The sequence below is a fragment of the Podarcis gaigeae genome (genome assembly GCF_964106915.1).
Source record: "Podarcis gaigeae genome assembly, chromosome: 1".
Classification (NCBI taxonomy): domain Eukaryota; kingdom Metazoa; phylum Chordata; class Lepidosauria; order Squamata; family Lacertidae; genus Podarcis; species Podarcis gaigeae.
This window is the reverse complement of record NC_139678.1, coordinates 22,373,434-22,392,811: the sequence shown is the minus strand read 5'-3', so window position 1 is coordinate 22,392,811 and position 19,378 is coordinate 22,373,434.

Below are 19,378 nucleotides of genomic sequence, written 5' to 3'. Positions count from 1 at the left end.
CGCTGTTCTGATCAAGCCGGCGTTTGGGATCCATGCTCCCCTTTCGTCTCCAGACTACTAACGCCAGTCAGTTCCCTTGGAAAAGATGCGGCAAAGTTTCCCGTTTTCTACTAGCCACCAGAGAAACAGTTGGGAAGCCTTCCCCAAATGTCCTCCTTCCTTCTCTTTGAAAACTATAAATCAAGAATACTTGGGAAGTGCTTCTTCTCTTATTTTATTCTGATAACCGGTGTCTCCTCCCTGTTCTTCCCATCTCAGCTCCAGTTTGAAAGAATGTTGTGTAATCCCATAATGGTCCAGACGGGTGGTAAGTTTCCTGTTTCTTTTGAGAACAAGTTCAAATCATGGTGTATTATATATATTAAAGCAACAGCTCTGGGTATGCTGCAGGTGGATTTCTATGGTATCTTCATGTTTTCACTGGCTCTACCACACTGTTCTAGAACTTCCGGTTGATTTCTATGACATCACTTCCTTTTCTACTCCACCCATGAACTGTAATCCCGAGCCTACCCAAGTTTAGTGCCAGCACCAATCAGGGGAAGCTGTGCATGATCAAACCATCTACCTACTCAACAGCTTCAATCTGAGGAACTGGCACTTAGACAAGTCCCTCATAGTGTTCCGCACTTGCAGGGGATCATAAGAACATAAGAAGAAGAGCCTGCACGATCACATCAATGGAGCTCATCTAGTCCAGCAACCTGCTCTCACAGAGGCCTACCTGCGGGAAACCCAAATGCAGGATCCGAGCACAAGAGTATTCTTCCCTCCTGCAGTTTCTAACAACCGGTATTCAGAAGCATATTGCCTCTGACCATGGTGGCAGAGCTAATAACCATGGATGACCTTCATTAATTTGATGGCTTTTTTAAAGCCATCAAAGTTGAGGGCCATCACTGCCCCCTTAGTTCCACATTTTATTTTATTTTATTTCATTTTATATTTATAGAACTTGTTCGTCTTGCCCAGGGTAACCCAAAGCGACTCACAACCAACCAAGCAGACAAACAACACCCCCCCCCATCAATTCATTAAAACCAAGACGCCTGAGATATTTTCCAGAGCTTGGCGGGAGGTTGAGAGGACGTTTGCTTAGAATTCTTTGGTAGGGTTGAGGGGTAAGGCTTACCTTACTGAAACACAGTAGCTGACAGACCCCTGCCCCTGTCTTTATGGTTTAAAAATGCTTCATCAGCATCACCCGCTAAATATGAATGCAACCAGGCGAAAAGGAAAAAGGAAGAGGCGGGACTTGTGGCTCCTTCCTGTCTTAACCCGGCAGTGACCTCTCCACCCAGCTGCAGCAAGACAAGAGATGAGCAAGGCCTCTTCACTGGCACTGCTGAAAGAACAGCTCTGTTTGCTGCTCTTCCTCTCCCTGAACTTTTCCATTCCGACAAGCCATCGTGAGAAGTCCTGTTTAAGATTCAGAGCCCAACTTTGCTTCCCTCTCCCTTCTCACCCCCTCTTTTCCGTTTGTGTTGTCTTTAAATTGTAAACTTGCAGGCAGAGATTGCCCAGTTGCTCCCCACCTGGGGAGTCTGTTTGTCTAAAGAGGAGGTTAGAAATGCTTTAATTACTTAACTATTATTATTATTATTATTATTATTATTATTATTATTATTATTTATTTATTTATTTTCAATTCAATCTTTATTGGCTTATAAACAATACATCCAATCCACTTGAAACACCAAAATGCAAAAGCACTACAATTAAATGATTTTGCAGAACTGTGCCGAAAAGCAGGGTGCAACGTTTGGAAAAGCAGAACAAAACCACCCGCTTTAAATGAAAAATAAACAATTAAACAAACTCTAGCTATGAACTGTGTGTGCTAAAGACCCAAATAAGGTAAAGGTAAAGGGACCCCTGACCATTAGGTCCAGTCGTGGCCAACTCTGGGGTTGCGGCGCTCATCTCGCTTTATTGGCCGAGGGAGCTGGCATACAGCTTCCGGGTCATGTGGCCAGCATGACAAAGCCACTTCTGGCAAACCAGAGCAGCGCATGGAAACACCATTTACCTTCCCACCGGAGTGGTACCTATTTATCTACTTGCACTTTGAGGTGCTTTTGAACTGCTAGGTTGGCAGGAGCAGGGACTGAGCAACGGGAGCTCACCCTGTCATGGGGATTCGAACTGCCAACCTTCTGATCAGCAAGTCCTAGGCTCTGTGGTTTAACCCACCTGCATCCCTAGAGACCCAAATAGCTTTGCTTTTAAAAAGTGTGTGTTTTTAACTTAGCTTCCTATGTTCCTATTTAACCTTTCTTGTACTTAGTCCAACCATTGGTCCATCTAGCCCAGCACTGTCTACTACACTGACTGGCAGCACCTCTCCAGCCCTACCTGGAGATGCTGAGGATTAAACTGGGACCTTCTGTATGCAAAACAGATGCTGTTCCGCTGAGCTAAAGCCCTTTCCCTCAGCCTTGCTATAGTAATTATGAAGCATGAATAAGCCCACAGCTAATGGCCGACAGAGAACGTTTATTAGGCCACTGGCAAAACTACCAGCCATTTTGCAGCTGTTGAAGCTTTAAGATTATTTTAGGCCTGCGGATGGGCCCCTGCCCTTGATAATTAATTATGTTATGCTTTAACTGGCCACTAGGTAAGCGTTGCTTTTCTCCCTAGAGTAAGGTACGTGCCCATTTTATCAACTATATTTTTCCTGGCGCTGGAGGTAATTTGGTTACTGTGTTCCCCTTTGCTTTGTACCCTGTCAACAAGGCCATGTGGCAAAACAAACAAGTCTTTATTAAAGCCATCTATTTGCTAGCAGTCAAGTCGGGGATTATTATGAGGAAATGGATGTTCATCTTTTCCAACTAATACCTTTATCTTTTTTAATTATCGCTGCTAACGAGCTGGCAGCTGACATGGCCTGTTATTGACTGGCTTTCTGTGTAAACTTTCATTCGAGAAACTGCAACATAATCACAGAGCAAAGGTGGTTGGAAAATTCTATAGACTCAGGCAACGTTTGTATTTTTCATTCATTGCGTGGGCAAACACAGCCCGGCCCTTTCACACCAAAGCTTTGTACCCTCCACTTCTTTTACTAGTCAGAAAAGATGACTCAGACCACATCCCTGTGAAGGAAAAGGCAACGCATTTGAGTTGCTAACTTCCACTGTTAGTTCATTAGTTTACATTTGGGGCTCAATTGCTTTGGGAAAATACTGAATAATTCCCAGGGTGATTTTTAAATAAGAAAACAATCTAATCTTTTAATTTTATCTCTGTGCTGGAAGAATATTGTTTTATAAAGGAACATGTTACAGCAGGGATAATTTTATGTCAGTTTGAAAGTGCGTGAAGATCCTGTGTGACAAACATTGTGTGTGTGTGTGCGCGCACGTACAGGCTTTGCCATTTCACAGGTAAGCACAAGAGAGTTAGCACAATAGAGTTTGCACAACTGCTGCTGCTTCCAGTTACAGTGGTACCTCGGGTTAAGTACTTCATTCATTCCGGAGGTCCGTTCTTAACCTGAAACTGTTCTTAACATGAAGCATCACTTTAGCTAATGGGGCCTCCTGCTGCTGCCGCATCGCTGGAGCCCGATTTCTGTTCTTATCCAGAAGCAAAGTTTTTAACCTGAAGCACTATTTCTGGGTTAGCGGAGTGTGTAACCTGAAGCATATGTAACCTGAAGCGTATGTAACCCGAGGTACCACTGTATCTGCCTGGCCACTGTGGGAAACAGAAGGTTGGACTAAATCAGGGGTTGGCAAGGCTTACCTTGCCTGGGCCAGTTCACTGCCGCGGAGCCCCCTCCGTGGGCTGGATTGTGGGTGCGCATGACCATGTGCACTCACTATTTCTGGCATCTGCGCAGAGGCGATTTTCAGTGTCTGTGCATGCAAAGATGCGATTTCCAGCACCGCGAAAGTGAGTCCCGCCCGCCGTGCTGTGCCGGTTTAGTGCAGCACTCAGGGACTCACTGAGCAGACGGCTTGGTTTGGGGGCAGCTTGTGGGCCAGTAAAACAACCCCCGTGGGCCACTTGTGACCCTTGGGCCTTAGGTTGCCGACCCCTGGACTAAATGGACCTTTGGCCTGGTCCTGTCAAGCAGAAGTTGCTTATGCTGTTCACAAACCCTCCAAGTGTCCCTATTTTCCAGGTGTCTCTGATTTAGAGAAGCCGTCCTGGTTTCTGATTTGATCCCAGAATGCCTCACTTTTCCTTAGGATGTCCCTATTTTCATTGGAGAAATGTTGGACAGTATGGAGTTACCCAACTCCTGAGCCTTCGGAAGGCAATTCTGTATAGAGAAGGTTTTTTTTTAATGTTTAATGTTTTATTATGTTTATATAAATGTTGAAATCTGCCCAGAGTGGCTGGGGCAACCCAGTAAGATGTGTGGGGTATAAATAGTAAAATTCTCACTATGGAATGGGATGTCCCTATTTTCATCGGAGAAATGTTGGAGGGTATGTCGGTACCTCTGTGCAGTTGACATTTCAGGTAAATGAGCACAGTTCAGTTGTCTAGGACACTTTAGTGACAAGCAATAATGAATAGCAATAAATCTTTTCTGCTTTGTTCTCTCTTGCAGAAGTGGTCTCTTTGCTGTCGGCCTCCAATCCTATTTACTGTCTCCCATTAGAAAGCTAACTAGGAGATTAAAAGGAGAGATTACTTTAGAGGTACGTTTCAGGGTTAAGAATCCAGTCCAGTTCTATTTTAGCATTATCCTGTCGAGGTCTTGAAGGACTTTGATTATCAGGGAGCTTTAGAAACCAGATTTTCCAAAAACTTCATCCCATACGACATTTAAACATGGCCTTTTACCCAGGTTTGTTCATGTGAGGCCTGAATGGAGGGTACACATATGCGCATAGAAACACCTCTTGCCTTTGTGTGCTGGGAAAAGACAGGTTGTACAGAGGTAGGGTTGCCATATTCCAAAGAGCAAAAAAAGAGGACACATTTGTAGGTGGGATGGGGAGGGGAGAGGAAGAAAAATAGTAGTAATAATAATATGTGTGCAGGTGGATTGAAATATTTAATAATGGTATTAAAAATGGACATGACATGCCCTCTAACATTTTGTGAGAAAAATTCAGGCAACCCCACCCCACCCCCAATCTCTGTCGCTTGCCCCCTCCCTGCCCCTGCTTGCCTGCCTGCTCACCCCTTCCTTCCCTCCCCTCTCTTCCCTTTGCTGGCTTCAACCCAGTGGCGGAGGAAGGGGAAGTTGCAGCCCGGGTGTCATAACTGGGGGGGGGGGGCAGGGCGGACAAAACAAGTTTTTTTTAAGGGCTCACGAAACTTTTAAAGAGTGATGTGATCGTTTAGGCCCCTGTAGGTTCCGCGCTGCCTGAAATGGCAGCATGGGATTTGTGTCTGCCTACTGGCTCTCCCTCAGCTGCCCTACAGCTGGGGAGAGGCAGCGAAGAAGAAGAAGAAGAAGAAGAAGAAGAAGAAGAAGAAGAAGAAGAAGAAGAAGAGGAGGAGGATTTTGGATTTGATATCCTGCTTTATCACCACCCGAAGGAGTCTCAAAGCGGCTAACATTCTCCTTTCCCTTCCTCCCCCACAACAAACACTCTGTGAGGTGAGTGGGGCTGAGAGACTTCAAAGAAGTGTGACTGGCCCAAGGTCACCCAGCAGCTGCATGTGGAGGAGCGGAGATGCCAGCCTGGTTCACCAGATTATGACTCTTAACCACTACACCACACTGGCTCTCTACACTACACCACAGAGAGGCTCCAAGCACCGGAGAGGCTTGCCCCGCCCCCATGGACAGATCACCGCGCCCCTGGCTGCAGGACATGCCCCCACACCAGGCACCCAACCAGCTAGCTATGCCGCTGCTTCAACCTCCTGCTCACGGGACGCTGCGTCTCCAGACGGAAGCAGCACAAGTCCTAGCACGGCCCTGGTAATAATGGTACAAAAAAATTAAAAGCTGGACATTTTGCAAAATGGGAAAATCCGGATGTATGGCAACCCTATACAGAGGTAAGAGTCTCATGTATCCACTTTTTGCCTCAAGCCCACACCACCATGTGATAGCAGGAAGGTTGCCTGCAAACAGGACTGGATTAACCATGAAGAGTATATCAGCCCTGTGAAATTAGCTAAAATGTATAAAGTAAGTAATAAATGTTGGAAATGTAAAGAAAAGGAAGGAACTTTTTATCACATGTGGTGGGAATGTAAAAAAGTGAAAAACTTCTGGGAAATGATATATAATGAGATGAAAAAGATGCTGAAATATACATTTATTAAGAAACCAGAAGCATTTTTGCCTGGCATTGTAGGAGAGGATATTAATAGACAGGATTGTAAGCTGTTTTTATATGCAATGACTGCAGCAAGAATATTATTGGCACAAAAATGGAAGCAAGAAGAATTACCGATGAAAGAAGAATGGAGGATGAAATTAATGGACTATGCAGAATTAGATAAATGAACAGGAAGGATTCGAAACCTGTGGGATCGGAGATTCTTAGAAGACAGGAGTAAATATATGAATTATTTGAAAAGCAATTGTAATGAACAGATTACGCTTGTAGGACTGCAAGACGTTTTGTAAGGAGGACTATTTGAAATATTACAAGAAAGATTATGAAGAGAATTATTAGTTAATGATAATTAAGAAGGTTGTTGATGGAAGTCTAAAATATTGTATAAGATAAGAAGTTATGTTAAATGATTGTTGGAAATTATATGTTAAAAAAACCAGTAAAAATGTATAAAACAAAAACCATGAAGCAAAATTAAGCAGGTGCTTAATGGTCACCAATTGCTCAGCTGAGCACTCATTTTCTCAGTTGGAAAAAACCCCCAAGAGAACAACTATGCAAGAAGGCAGGCTGGATGCCTTATCTCTATTAAGTATAGAAGCAGATGTGTTGCGCAAGATTAGTTTTGAGGATCTGATCAAAGACTTCTCAGTTAGAAAAAGCTGGGGAAATATAAACAAAGTGGAAGTATTTAAAAATGAGCATTATTTTTCCATTTGCTGTCGGCTTTGCTTTGTTTCAAAAAATAATAATTTGTGGTTTATTAAGTGTTTAGGTTTTGAATTAGATATATATGGGGGCACGAAAATCTTTTAAAATCTTCCTTCAAAGGAAAGCAGCATTCAGGCTGAAAAAGATTGCCCTTTGCTTGTATTAAGTATTCAGGCCCTATCTGCATTTAAAGCGGTATCGTACCAGAAATACCAAAGAATCCTTGTTGCTGTAGTCTGTGAAAGGTGCAACAGTAGAATAAACTAGGCACATAAACTAGCAGCCAGCCTGCCAACACATGTGGTTCTCTGACCCAGTAATGTCACGCAAAAGTATTAAGTGAAAATAAAAATGTGTATATGGGTGAAAACATACAGAAATACATTATATTAGGGAACACAGAATTATGAGGGAAAGTACATTAGGAAAAATGTGTACATTAGGATAAATTTGCACTAAGGTGCTGATTAATTTTCATTCGAAAGCTGATGTGAAAATATGGAGAACTTAAGACTAGGGGGAAGAAAAAGGAATTGAGAGGAACTGAAATTGACTGAATTTGCTCATCCCCCTGTTATTATTTTAGAATAGACAAGATTTCCTTAGGCAATCTATTGTTCCAAAATTTCAAAAAATGAATTGCTCCCAGTGCTTTTTTGTACAATAGCAAAACATGGTCACAGCCAGTCAGTCCTTTCAAAATTGCCAGCAGCTCAGCATGATTATAATGTATCAGATTTTCCTATCCCATTAATCAAGCAGTAGCCATCTTTAGATCTTTCCAATATTTAGCTGTCAGCCTTTGGGCTCCAGCCAAGAAACTACTGCATGTCAGTTGAAATGTTAGCTGGTCTAAATACAAACAGCACCACACTGTCACAGTTTGCTAGACTGGATCAGTGAGATCCTGAGATGTAGCCGGTTTTTGTCTTGCATGCTTGTAGTAGGAAGCCCCCAACTCAGCAAACTCACCACTATTGTTCTGCTCTAGGTGCCCCTACTTGACCAACCTTAAAATCAGCCCCATACAGAATGGATTAGTCCAGTTTGGGGAGGAGGCTGGAGAAACCTATGTCTATGTATAGAATTAAAAAATTCCTTCCAGTAGCACCGTAGAGACCAACTAAGTTTGTTATTGGTATGAACTTTCATGTACATGCACAGTTCTTCAGATACACTGAAACAGAAGTCACCAGACCCTTATACCGTATTTTTCGCTCTATAAGATGCACCAGACCACATGACGCACCTAGTTTTTGGAGGAGGAAAACAAGAAAAAAAAATTCTGAATCTCAGAAGCCAGAACAGCAAGAGGGATCGCTGCGCAGTGAAAGCAGCAATCCCTCTTGCTGTTCTGGCTTCTGTGATGGTTGCACAGCCTGCATTCACTCCATAAGACGCACACACATTTCCCCTTACTTTTTAGGAGGGAAAAAGTGAGTCTTATAGAGCAAAAACTATGGTATATAGTGAGAGGGTGGGGAGGGGTATTACTCAGAAGGGTGGTGGGAATGGGCGATTGGCTGATAGGTGTGGTAAACCTGTTGATGACTGTTAATGACTGCAATTGGTCTTACAGGAAAAAGCAAGGGGTGAGATGGCTAAAAATGTCTAGATGTATGTATAGAAACGCTTGAGTTTTGCATGGCTGAAATGTAACCTTAAGTGTCACATCCATTGGTTGTCTGACTTTTGCACCTGGCCCCACTTACCACTGGGATGCAGCCCCCTCAAAAAAAATGGGAATGCAGCCTGGTAGAGCGGGTGGTCTAAACCACGAAGCCTCTTGGACTTGCTGATTGGAAGGTCGCAGTTCAAATTCGCTAGACGGTGGTGAGCTCCCGTTGCTCTGTCTCAGCTTCTGCCAACCTAGCAGTTCGAAAGCACACCAGTGCAAGCAGATAAATAGGTATTGCTGTGGTGGGAAAGTAAACAGCGTTTCCGTGCGCTCTGGCACTCATCACGGTGTCCCATTGCTCCAGAAGTGGTTTAGAGAGCCAGCGTGGTGTAGTGGTTAAGAGCTGTGGACTCGTAATCTGGTGAACCGGGTTCACTTCCCCGTTCCTCCACATGCAGCTGCTGGGTGACCATGGGCTAGTCACACTTCTCTGAAGTCTCTCAGCCTCACTCACCTCACAGAGTATTTGTTGTGGGGGAGGAAGGGAAAGGAGATTGTTAGCTGCTTTGAGACTCCTTAAGGGGAGTGAAAGGCGGGATATCAAGTCCAAACTCCTCCTCCACTTCCTCATAAGACTCCCTGGAAAAGACCCTGATGTTGGGAAAGACAGAGGGTACAAGGACGAGATGGTTGGATAGTGTTCTCGAAACTACAAACATGAGTCTGACCAAACTGCGGGAAGCAGTGGGAGACAGGAGTGCCTGGCGTGCTCTGGTCCATGGGGTCACGAAGAGTCGGACACGACTAAACAACTAAACAACAACAAAAATCATAAAGTTGGAAGGGACCAAGAGGGTCATCTAGTTCAACCCCCTGCAATGCAGGAATCTTTTTGCCCAAGGGGGTCTCGAACCTATTACCCTGCAATGAAGAGTCTACCGACTGAGCTATCCTAGCACTCTATTTGAGCGGATATGGTTCACAGCAGCACCCTATAGCGCAACTGCCAGGGGGCCAAGGTGACATCCAATGCCCTTTTAAAATGTGTTGGGGAGGTGGGGTAATTGGGTTGTTTTTGTTTTTATTATGTATTTTGTGTTTTCATATTGAGACAATTGGACCGTAATAAATAATGTGTGTGTGATATTGTGATTTTATGTTGTAACCGCCCTGAGACCTGCTTGTATAGGACGGTGTACAAATTTAATAAATCATCATCACCATCATCACTGAATGCCCTTCCCTAAAACTGGCCCCATAGCTAAAAGAGATCTGCAGTGCCTCTCCTCCCAGGCCACTAAGTCAGTGATGCCATGGCCAATAGTATTGAAAGTCCTCTCCTGATAACGTCATCCATCTGAGTACCATGAAACCAGCTGCATTTCCCGCACGTCCAATTCTTGGCTTTGCTTCTGCTTCAGAAGAAATTCATCAGCACACTTGTTTGGCAGATTGCCATCGTGTTGTGTGTTTCATTTACCATTCAGCCTTTGCAAGCTGCTTGCTGCAGGCTTTTAAGTCTTTTGGATCCTTGATTGAACCTTGCTGGGTTTGTAGCCTGTTCAGTGACAGTAACATGCATCCCCTCTAGCAGTGTGCAAATGAGACGTGACCTCTTGCAAGCTGAAACCTAAGCAGGGATACAAAACATTTTTATTTGTTTTTTTGACAGAGCTCCCTGGTCTGCTTGTTTTCCAAGAAGCAGAGGATCATGGGAGAATATTAAATGACCAAGATACATGACAGGACAGGGGCAAACTTTTGTAATGAAAGGTGGTTTCTTTAGGAAAGTATCTTCTTTTCCCCCAAGCAGGGTTTTGAACCTTGGGAGCACAGCATGAAGGTAGAGAGGGCAGCTCATTAACATAAGCCTGAGCTCGTTAGCAGCTTACTGCTAATTTGTTCAGATAGCTAGAGAGAGTAGATGCTAGCGACCCTGATACAGCTCTGAAGACTTGAAATCCACAGTGCAGTCTAAATTACAATGAGCTCTCATTTCTAGGTGCATTCTATGTCACAGCTCGTTTTCACTTTAATATACCCACACACTCACTCTGGAATAAGGCAATAAGTCTGAGGAATAAGTCTGAGGAACTGAGGCACATAGTGGTGATGAGAAACAAAGTTCTAGGACTAGTAGACCCCCCTCCCCCCAAAAATTAATAACCAGGCATCCACTCAAATAGCTCAAATGTGAAACTGCTGCTCTTCTAACAGAAATATGTAGTTCCTCCCCAAGGTCATCCTTCATACATGAAGACTAGAAAGTGCCCAAGGTGACACCATTTTTAACAAGGGACGCAGGTGGTGGAGGGATGCGAGTGGGTTAAACCACAGAGCCTAGGACTTGCCTAGGACTAGGACTCAGAAGGTGGGTAGTTTGAATCCCCGTGACAGGGTGAGCTCCCGTTGCTCAGTCCCTGCTCCTGCCAACCTAGCAGTTTGAAAGCATGTCAAAAGTGCAAGTAGATAAATAGGGAAGGTAAACAGCGTTTCTGTGCGCTGCTCTGGTTTGCCAGAAGCGGCTTAGTATGCTGGCCACGTGACCCGGAAGCTGTACGCCGGCTTCCTCGGCCAATAAAGCGAGATGAGCGCCGCAACCCCAGAGTTCGCCATGACTGGATCTAATTGTCAGGGGTCCTTTTACCTTTACCTTTACAGCAAATTCCAGTCAGTTAGCTTAACGTCTCTCCCAGGAAAACTGGTTGAAAGTATTGTTAAAGATAAAATCACCAAGCCTATAGAAGAATAAGTCTTGTTGAAGCAGAATCAGCATGGCTTCTGCAAGGATTAGTCCTGTCTCGCTAACCTCTTGGAATATTTTACTGCTGCTACTATTATATCCTGTGCTGCCCCCAAAGAAACTTAAAATCTGTATTTTAACAGCGGCTTTGAAGATAGAAAAAATGACAGATTCTTTCCCTATGGGAAATACTCTGCAAGATGCCACAGTGATCTCTCCCACCCCCACCCCCATGTTTTTCAACATATATAAGAAGGCACTGTGTGAGATTGTCTGAGGATTTGGGGGTAAGGTATGAGTAGAATAGCACCCAACTTTTATTTCTCCTTTTCTTTAGAGCCAGGTATGAGGCTGGAGTCCATGAACTGGGGTTAGCAATGGGCTGAATGAGGATGAACAAGCTTAAGTCAGTTATTGATGGGAGCTGTCCCAATTGGCTTTAGAGTTGCTGGGTTGCCTGTTTTGGAGGGAATTGTCCCCACATACACACAGAAAAGGCTCACCGCTAGGGCGATACTTCTGCATTTTTAGGTGCAGGTGGCATTTGTGGCCAGGAACAGTTGCTGCTGTTCTTTGCCCAGGAAGGGCTGATTAGCAGGTGAATGAGATGGTTGAAGGAGCTCCTCATTGAAGATGGACAGAATCTGATCTGTTTAATTTATGCTGGTGCTCAGTCATAGGTCCCATTCTGTTCCTCTTCGTGTGGATTTTTGTTTTAAGAATGTGTGAGAATTTTGCATTTAAATTGTATGCATTATTATATGCGTTTTTGAATGCATTTTGCCAAAATAGCTATTTTCCCATGTGCTTTCCCATAAAACACACATTTTATATGCACCTTGCATGGGGGGAAAATGTATTTTTGTGCATGTAAGCCAGAGGTTTTCAACCTTTATGAGTCCATGGTTCCCCTGACCAACTACAAACTTTCTGCAGCACCCCTGTGGGGCTCAGGAGCATAGCTGTCAATGTTTCCCTTTTTAAAAGGGAAATTCCCTTATTCCGAATAGGAATTCCCCTTAAAAAAGGGGAAACGTTGACAGCTATGCTCAGGAGCCCTCTTATGGCAGCCTCTCATCCTCTGTCAAACACCTTCCCTTGTGGAGTGTTCCATCAGCCTCATCTCCCCTCTCCTTGGGAGTCTTCCAGGCAGCCGCTGCTGCAACCCCAATCTCTGAGCTGCCCCCTCCAGCACCACAGAGAGCTGCCTCCTCACACTGCCCCACAGAGGCCTGGGACTTGTCTGTCCATTCTCAACAGCTGGCTGGGCTCCCTCGCCTGCTTACTTGCATACTCTCAGGCTGCCTCAGCTCCTGGCAACCAGCACACCCAGAGGCACCATTTGCCTGCAGAGCTTGTAGCCAGGATTGCTGCAACAAACAGTTGTACAAGCCTTTGGGAGGCAGAGACACAAGAGGGCATCAGAGGAGGAAGGGAAGGAAAGAAGAACAGAGGCCAGTGTTCCCCGTGGCACCCCTGACCATCATTCAAGGCACCCCAGGGTGCCATGGCACCCTGGTTGAAAACCACTGATGTTAGCTATGATGCAAAACTAGAGAAGTGCACAATCCAATCAGGAGTTCCGTCCCCTTCTGCGAGCAAGTTTGTTATCACTGGATTCAATCAGACCTCTTCAGTTTCAGTACTTGCTCACAAGTGAGAAGATTACCATGGTTGAGTAGCAACCAGGGGCCAGGAGCTCCTGATGACAGGCTTCCTGCAGAGGTGTTGGCCTCAGCAGTTCCGGGACCATACAACCCGGGCACCAGTCCTGGGGATCAGGATATTTCAGGGCATAGTATCTTTCTTATAATCTTTAATCTTTTGCTTAGTTCACCCTAAGACCCTTCTTTCCTCTTTCCTCAGGCTCCTCCAATGCTCTGCTTATGATTTCCGATGCAGCCCTGCATGGCTTTTCTAGCTGTCCAGACAGGCAACGCTTTCTTCTGCCATTTCAGTCAGAGATCCAAATGAGTGACTTCATCGGCCAATACGCTGATGCAGGCAAACTGGTGCTGTTGCTAATACATCCTCTTCATTAGGCAAGTCAGTGGAGTCTTCTGTCGTTTCGTTGTAAAGCACAGCTGTAATTAAGCATGCTACACTTTGTGATGGGATTTGTTAGGCAATGAAAGATGGGCTGTGGATCAAGTAAGACAGAGTTTATAGCAAAAAGGATCGTCTTAGATTATTAGCGGCAGGAGAATCTGTACAGAATGAGGAGCAGCCAGAGGTTTTGTTAAGCATAAGACGAGTCTGCTTGAGCGGGATCTGCAGGGGGGTCAGTTCAAAAACCAGTCAAGTTTTTTTCTGTTACCTCCAATCAGGGCCGTCTTTAGCATATGTGCCGCCGGGGTGCAAAGATCTACCCAGCACCCCCAAATTTAGTTTAGCCGCCCCAAATTTAATTTTATTGAGCTATTTTTGGGAGGGGGAAAGCCAAGGATTTTGAGGTTTTTTTGGGGGGGGAATCGCTCACCTGTAGCAATGATGCAGTGGAAGAAACTGCTTTTGTTTCCTGACTCGTTGGGAATATTTGACGCTATGGAGTAACAGAACAATGGGGGGGGGGCAGGGACTTTTGCTCCATTGCTTTTCACTGCCACCGATTGAGAGGGACGGATATACAGTAGGTATACATTTGGAGCCCCCAGAATTCGGCGTCCGGGTGCCTTGCACCCCTGGGTAAAGATGGCCCTGCCTCCAGGAGTTGCTGGACTGCAACTAACATCATTCTTGGCCAGTAGCCCTGCTGGCTGAGGCTGATGGGATCTGTAGTTTAACAACACCAGAAGGGGCAACAACAGTCTCCCACCTTGCAATACAATGGCAAGAAGCAGGTTATGTTCCAGGTCAGTGGCAGTCAGAGCCTAAGAAAGGACAGTTGCCACATGATGCTTATTTCATAGGCAGAAAGGTGTATTGGGTTAGGTCACAGCGGTTCTCAAGCCGTGGATCCCCAGATGTTGTTGGACTACAACTCCCATTATCCCTGAGCTCTGGCCTTGCTAGCTAGGGGTGATGGGAGTTGTGGTTCAACAACCTCTAGGGACCCACAGGTTGAGAAAGGCTGGGTTAGAAGGAGATGATTAGATTTCATAGATTTCTTAGAGTTAGAAGGAACCCTGAGGATCATCTCTAGTCCAACCCCTTGCAATGCAGGAATATGCAGCTGTCCCTTACAGGGATCGAACCTGCAACCTTGGCATTATCTGCACCACAATCTCACCAACTGAGCTATTTATACGTGGGTCCCCCCCTCCCCCATAAGGGCAGTGTGGAAAGAGGGGAAGGTGGCCAGGTTGTCTGCACTCATTTCAATTTCATTCTGGTAAACAGGTTGCACAGGTTTTCGCATTGTTTCAAAAACCTGACTGTCCAGATGCATGCAACACAGGAAACAATATAAACCACTTCCAGTTTTCTTTAAGAAATGACTCTGTCTGCAGCCAGACTGCAGTTGTAGACCTTCTATCCACTGGAAACTGGTTGTTAGTATCAGTTCACTATAGATGTAGGTTTCCTTTCACTTCAAAAGGCAAAAGCGCCTTATCCACACAGACCTAAACAAAGCCAGCATCCTCGGTGCATATTTTGCAGAGCTTCTGGTTCTATGCAGCAGCTGACAATCCCCTGACACTATTACAAGCAGTGTCATTATGGCTGTCAGCTTTAATTAAATGCACTCCCGTTTCTGTGACAGCCTGAATCCTGTTCCTGAACCAGCTATAATTCAATATGTGGCCGGGTTTCATCAGAAAGGTTCTCTGGATTATTATCAGGGTCGGCCCAAGACTTTCCTGCCTGAGGTGAGGAACAAGATGGGGCCCAGCCCCCGCCAATTCTATGCACAGAAGTTAACTAGGTTGTCAGTTCACAGTTTGACAAGGAGTGTCCTTCATCTCCAGCTCACCTGAGAGCAGCAGATTTGGGCTCCATCTGCACTACATTTAAATACTTCTTACACCACTTCAAGCAGTCCCATCTTTGTGTAAGTGAGGGGGGGGGGTGAAGAGACAATGACAGGCCCTTCAAGTGCCCCTATTTTCCAGGGACAGTCCCGGATTTACAGAAGCCGTCCCGGTTTCCGATTCGATCCCGGAATGTCCCTCTTTTCTTTAGGATGTCCCTGTTTTCATTGCAGAAATGTTGGAAGGTATGGAGTTATGCGACCCCCAAGCCAAGGAGATAAGTAACTATACAACCTTTTAGAAGACATCTGAAGGCATCCCTCTATAGGAAAGGGTTTTTTGTTTGTTTAATGTTTAATTATGTTTATACATCTGTTGAAAGACACCCAGAGTGGTGGGGACAACCCAGTCAAATGGGTGGGTTATAAATAATAAAATTATTATTATTATTATTATTATTATTATTATTATTATTATTATTGTTATTATTGAATAGGACACCCCTATTTTCATCAGAGAAATGTTGGAGGGCACGCAACGATGGGCCTTGGGCTTGATCCAGCAGGCTTTTATGAGGGGGCTGGAGGAAATGTCTTCATAGAGAGGGAAAATGTTCTGGCTGAGTCTCTGATCACATGGAGGTAATCTCTATTGCAGATGGAGCTACTGTGGATCTCCTCTGTTTGAGAGAGTTGGACCATCCATCAGTTTCAAGAGAAATCAGTGGAAAGTTCCAAACACTTTTATCTGAGGCATAAAACTGATTGTTCTATTTAAGTCTTGTTCCACAAAGAGGGAGGGAGGGAGGGAATGAGAGAGAAGCAGAGGAACGTGCTATAACAACTTTTAAAAGAGTGATTAAAATAAAATACCAGAGAGAAGTGAACTCCTTCTGATAATCCATCCACGTTTTTTGTGTGCAAATATCCTGCTGTGTGTGAGAAGCTGATTCAGGTTCCTCTCAAAATACAGCATAGAGGAGGATAAAGCTGCAACAATATGCCATGATTTGTTTTTAAGTCTGCCTTGGCAGCCATGTCACTGTAGCAGGAGGAGTGAAGTATCTAGGCAACCAGCCAGCCTTGATGATTAGAAATATGGTGCCTGTAGCCTGATTTAATGAAATCTCTCACAAGGAGACCTGACAGGGCTCGTGCCAAGGAAAAATCACAAGCGAAAAAAAGAGAAAAGTAAATATGGTACGTTTCTTGAAATATATCTTCACTGGTGTGCCACCCCAAACAAAGTAGGCGTTGTATAGAGAGATGAGGACATAAACAGTCACAGTACATCTGCTTTAGAGTAAAACTGTGAACAGGATCAATACGGCGGTTGCATTGTGTCAAAAAGAGTGCTGAAAAATTGCTTCTGGCTGAGTCTTTATATGTGAGATGATCGACTAATGCTGACAGATTCTCTTGCTGCCACGTAATAGAAGACAGACTTGACCAGCTTAAGTATAGCAAGGGGCAGGTAGTGACCCCGACATAGAAAGCTGTCAAACCTACTGGTCCATTTAGCTCAGACTTATGTACTTACTGACAGGGGCACTGCAGTGTTTCAGAGAAGGAAGATGCCAGGGACTGAAGCCAGAATCTTCTAAATGCAAAGCAGGTGCTCTTGCTACTGAGCTTCGGCCCTCCCGCTTCTCTCAGAGCCATCTCACCTTGTATGGTGACAGAGATGCTTGCTGTATTTGCAAAGGGGTGTTCTGCTGCAAATGCAACATATCGGCATGCAGGGGAGTGACTCCCTTGCACGCCCCAAAAACTATTTGGAAATATCTGCCTCCCCTTTACACTTTATGTACTCCTTCCAAAGAGCTGCAACCAGGAGGTGCTGTATTTCTGTAGCTGGTTTCTCTTGCTTTATTCCTCTGTTAGTCTCGACACAATTCTATCTGCAGGCATTGTCTACTTTTGGGGGCCTTTGAGCATGTTTGCAAAGTGGAGGAACTGTTGCGAGGAGGAACCAGGCATCGACCTCAACCACACACCAATGCACACAGACTCATTCATTCTCATCATCACCAGACAGCAGTTAGTTTCGCTCCTCCTTGATGTGTGATCTTCTTGAAGAGTATTATCAGAGAGACAAGAGTTAACCTTCCCTCCAGGGAAATTGCCCCCACCCGACCAACAATTAGGCTAATCATCATCATCATCATCATCAATTATTTATACCCCACCCATCTGGCTGGGTTTTCCCAGCCACCCTGGGCAGCTTCCAACAGAATATTAAAATACAATAGTCTATTAAACATTAAAAGCTTCCCTAAAGAGGGCTGCCTTCAGATGTCTTCTAAAAGTCTAGTAGTTGTTTTTCTCTTTGACATCTGGTGGGAGGGCGTTCCACAGGGCGGGTGTCACTACCGAGAAGGCCCTTTGCCTGGTTCCCTGTAGCTTTGCTTCTTGCAGTGAGGGATCCTCGGGGCTGGGCCTCAGTGTCCAGGCTGAATGATGGGGGTGGAGATGCTCTTTCAGATATACTGGACCAATTTCCGAATTGCTTTCGGAAATGTACTGGGAGCTTATTGACAATAAGCCTCCTATTAGAGCCAATAGAAAAATCTCTTTTTCACCAGGCCATTGGTTTTTAATTATCTGTGGCTCCTTTTAGTGGAAGAGTGAGCTCCCAATTGCTCTGTCCCAGCTTCTGCCAACCTAGCAGTTCAAAAGCACACCAGTGCAAGTAAATAAATAGGTACCACTGTGGTGGAAAGGTCAACGGCGTTTCTGTGCACTCTGGTACCTTTACCTTAGTCTAATTGTGATGTTACTGATGTGTAGACTACCATCTATACACTGAACTTTGACTGGTGCTCCATAGTCTGGAGCCTGTGCGTGTGGTTCCTCATCATCCATCCGCTTCATGTCACTTGCCATAAATCAAAACTTGATAGATCTTTTTGGTCAAGCCAGTGCAATCTCTACCACATTGCCGATGCTTGTCGATGCTTGTTAAGTAAACATTTCTTGATTTAAACCCCAGTTCAAACAGCTCTGGTTACTTTGCCAGCTTATTAAAACCCTGCCGTCCCTATGCAACTTTGCACACATAAGTCAATTAGTTCCATGCATGTTCATAAAGCCAGCTTTAATTGGGTGGCCCTGTTTGTTTAGAGTCATCCTATCTTGTTTATATGCAACAGCAGGATATTGAAAGCAGATGTGTGGCTGACAAAGGTCTAGCTTAAAGCAACCCAATGGGAGATAGTCACTGTTGTGCAACTGCCTTAAATTATAGCCAGGAGGGAATTAAGGTACTGCATTAGCAAATAATAAAAATGGATTTGAACTAAATAAGTATGAGGCTCATTGTAATGGTTTTAAGGGGTTACTTGTGCATAAGTTGCCTGCTAGTTGTGTCCGATTGCCTGGTTCACCATGCCTTGGCTGACAGCCCACACTCCGTGGCCGGTCAGTCGCTTGCAGAATCTGTCAGTGGGCGTTTCTTGAACCTTTTCCAGCATAAGAGCTGTTTGACCCCAAGTCTCCTCCTATTTTCCCTGCGCGGAACTCGTCTGCGCAAGTAAGGGGAAGGCAGGGGTGTGCCAGTGCTCTCTCCACTAGTCTCTGATGCAGGGTCTTGGAGACCAGTCTCCAATTCCTCCATCTCCCTCCCTTCTCTACTGGTGTTGCGCTGAATTCCTTCCCCCCTGCTGGTCCCCTCTCCGGCATCGCTCTGGAGCCCTGCCTCCGCCTCTCGCTCTGATGTCAGTTCCCTGACACTCATCATTATCATGGATCATATGTTCAAAAGGAATATCCGTGTTTATTTCAAATGAGTTGTCTGAGTCCTTATCATTAGAAAGAAGAGCCATGCTCCATATGTGGTGGGTTTGTAAAATGATCAAAACCTTCTGGAATGACATACATACTCAGCTTCAAATAATGTTAAATGCATCCTTCCCAAAAAACCCAGAATCATTTTTATTGGGTATTACAGGACCAGATATAGCCAGGAGGATAAGGAAAATCTTTCTGTATGCCACCACAGCCGTGAGAGTACTTACGGCAAAACATTGGAAGAGTGACCAAATACCCATCAGATCAGAATGGTTATTAAAATTGGTAGAATATGCTGAACTAGATAGTCTTTCGGGAAATATTAAAGATAAGCAAAAACA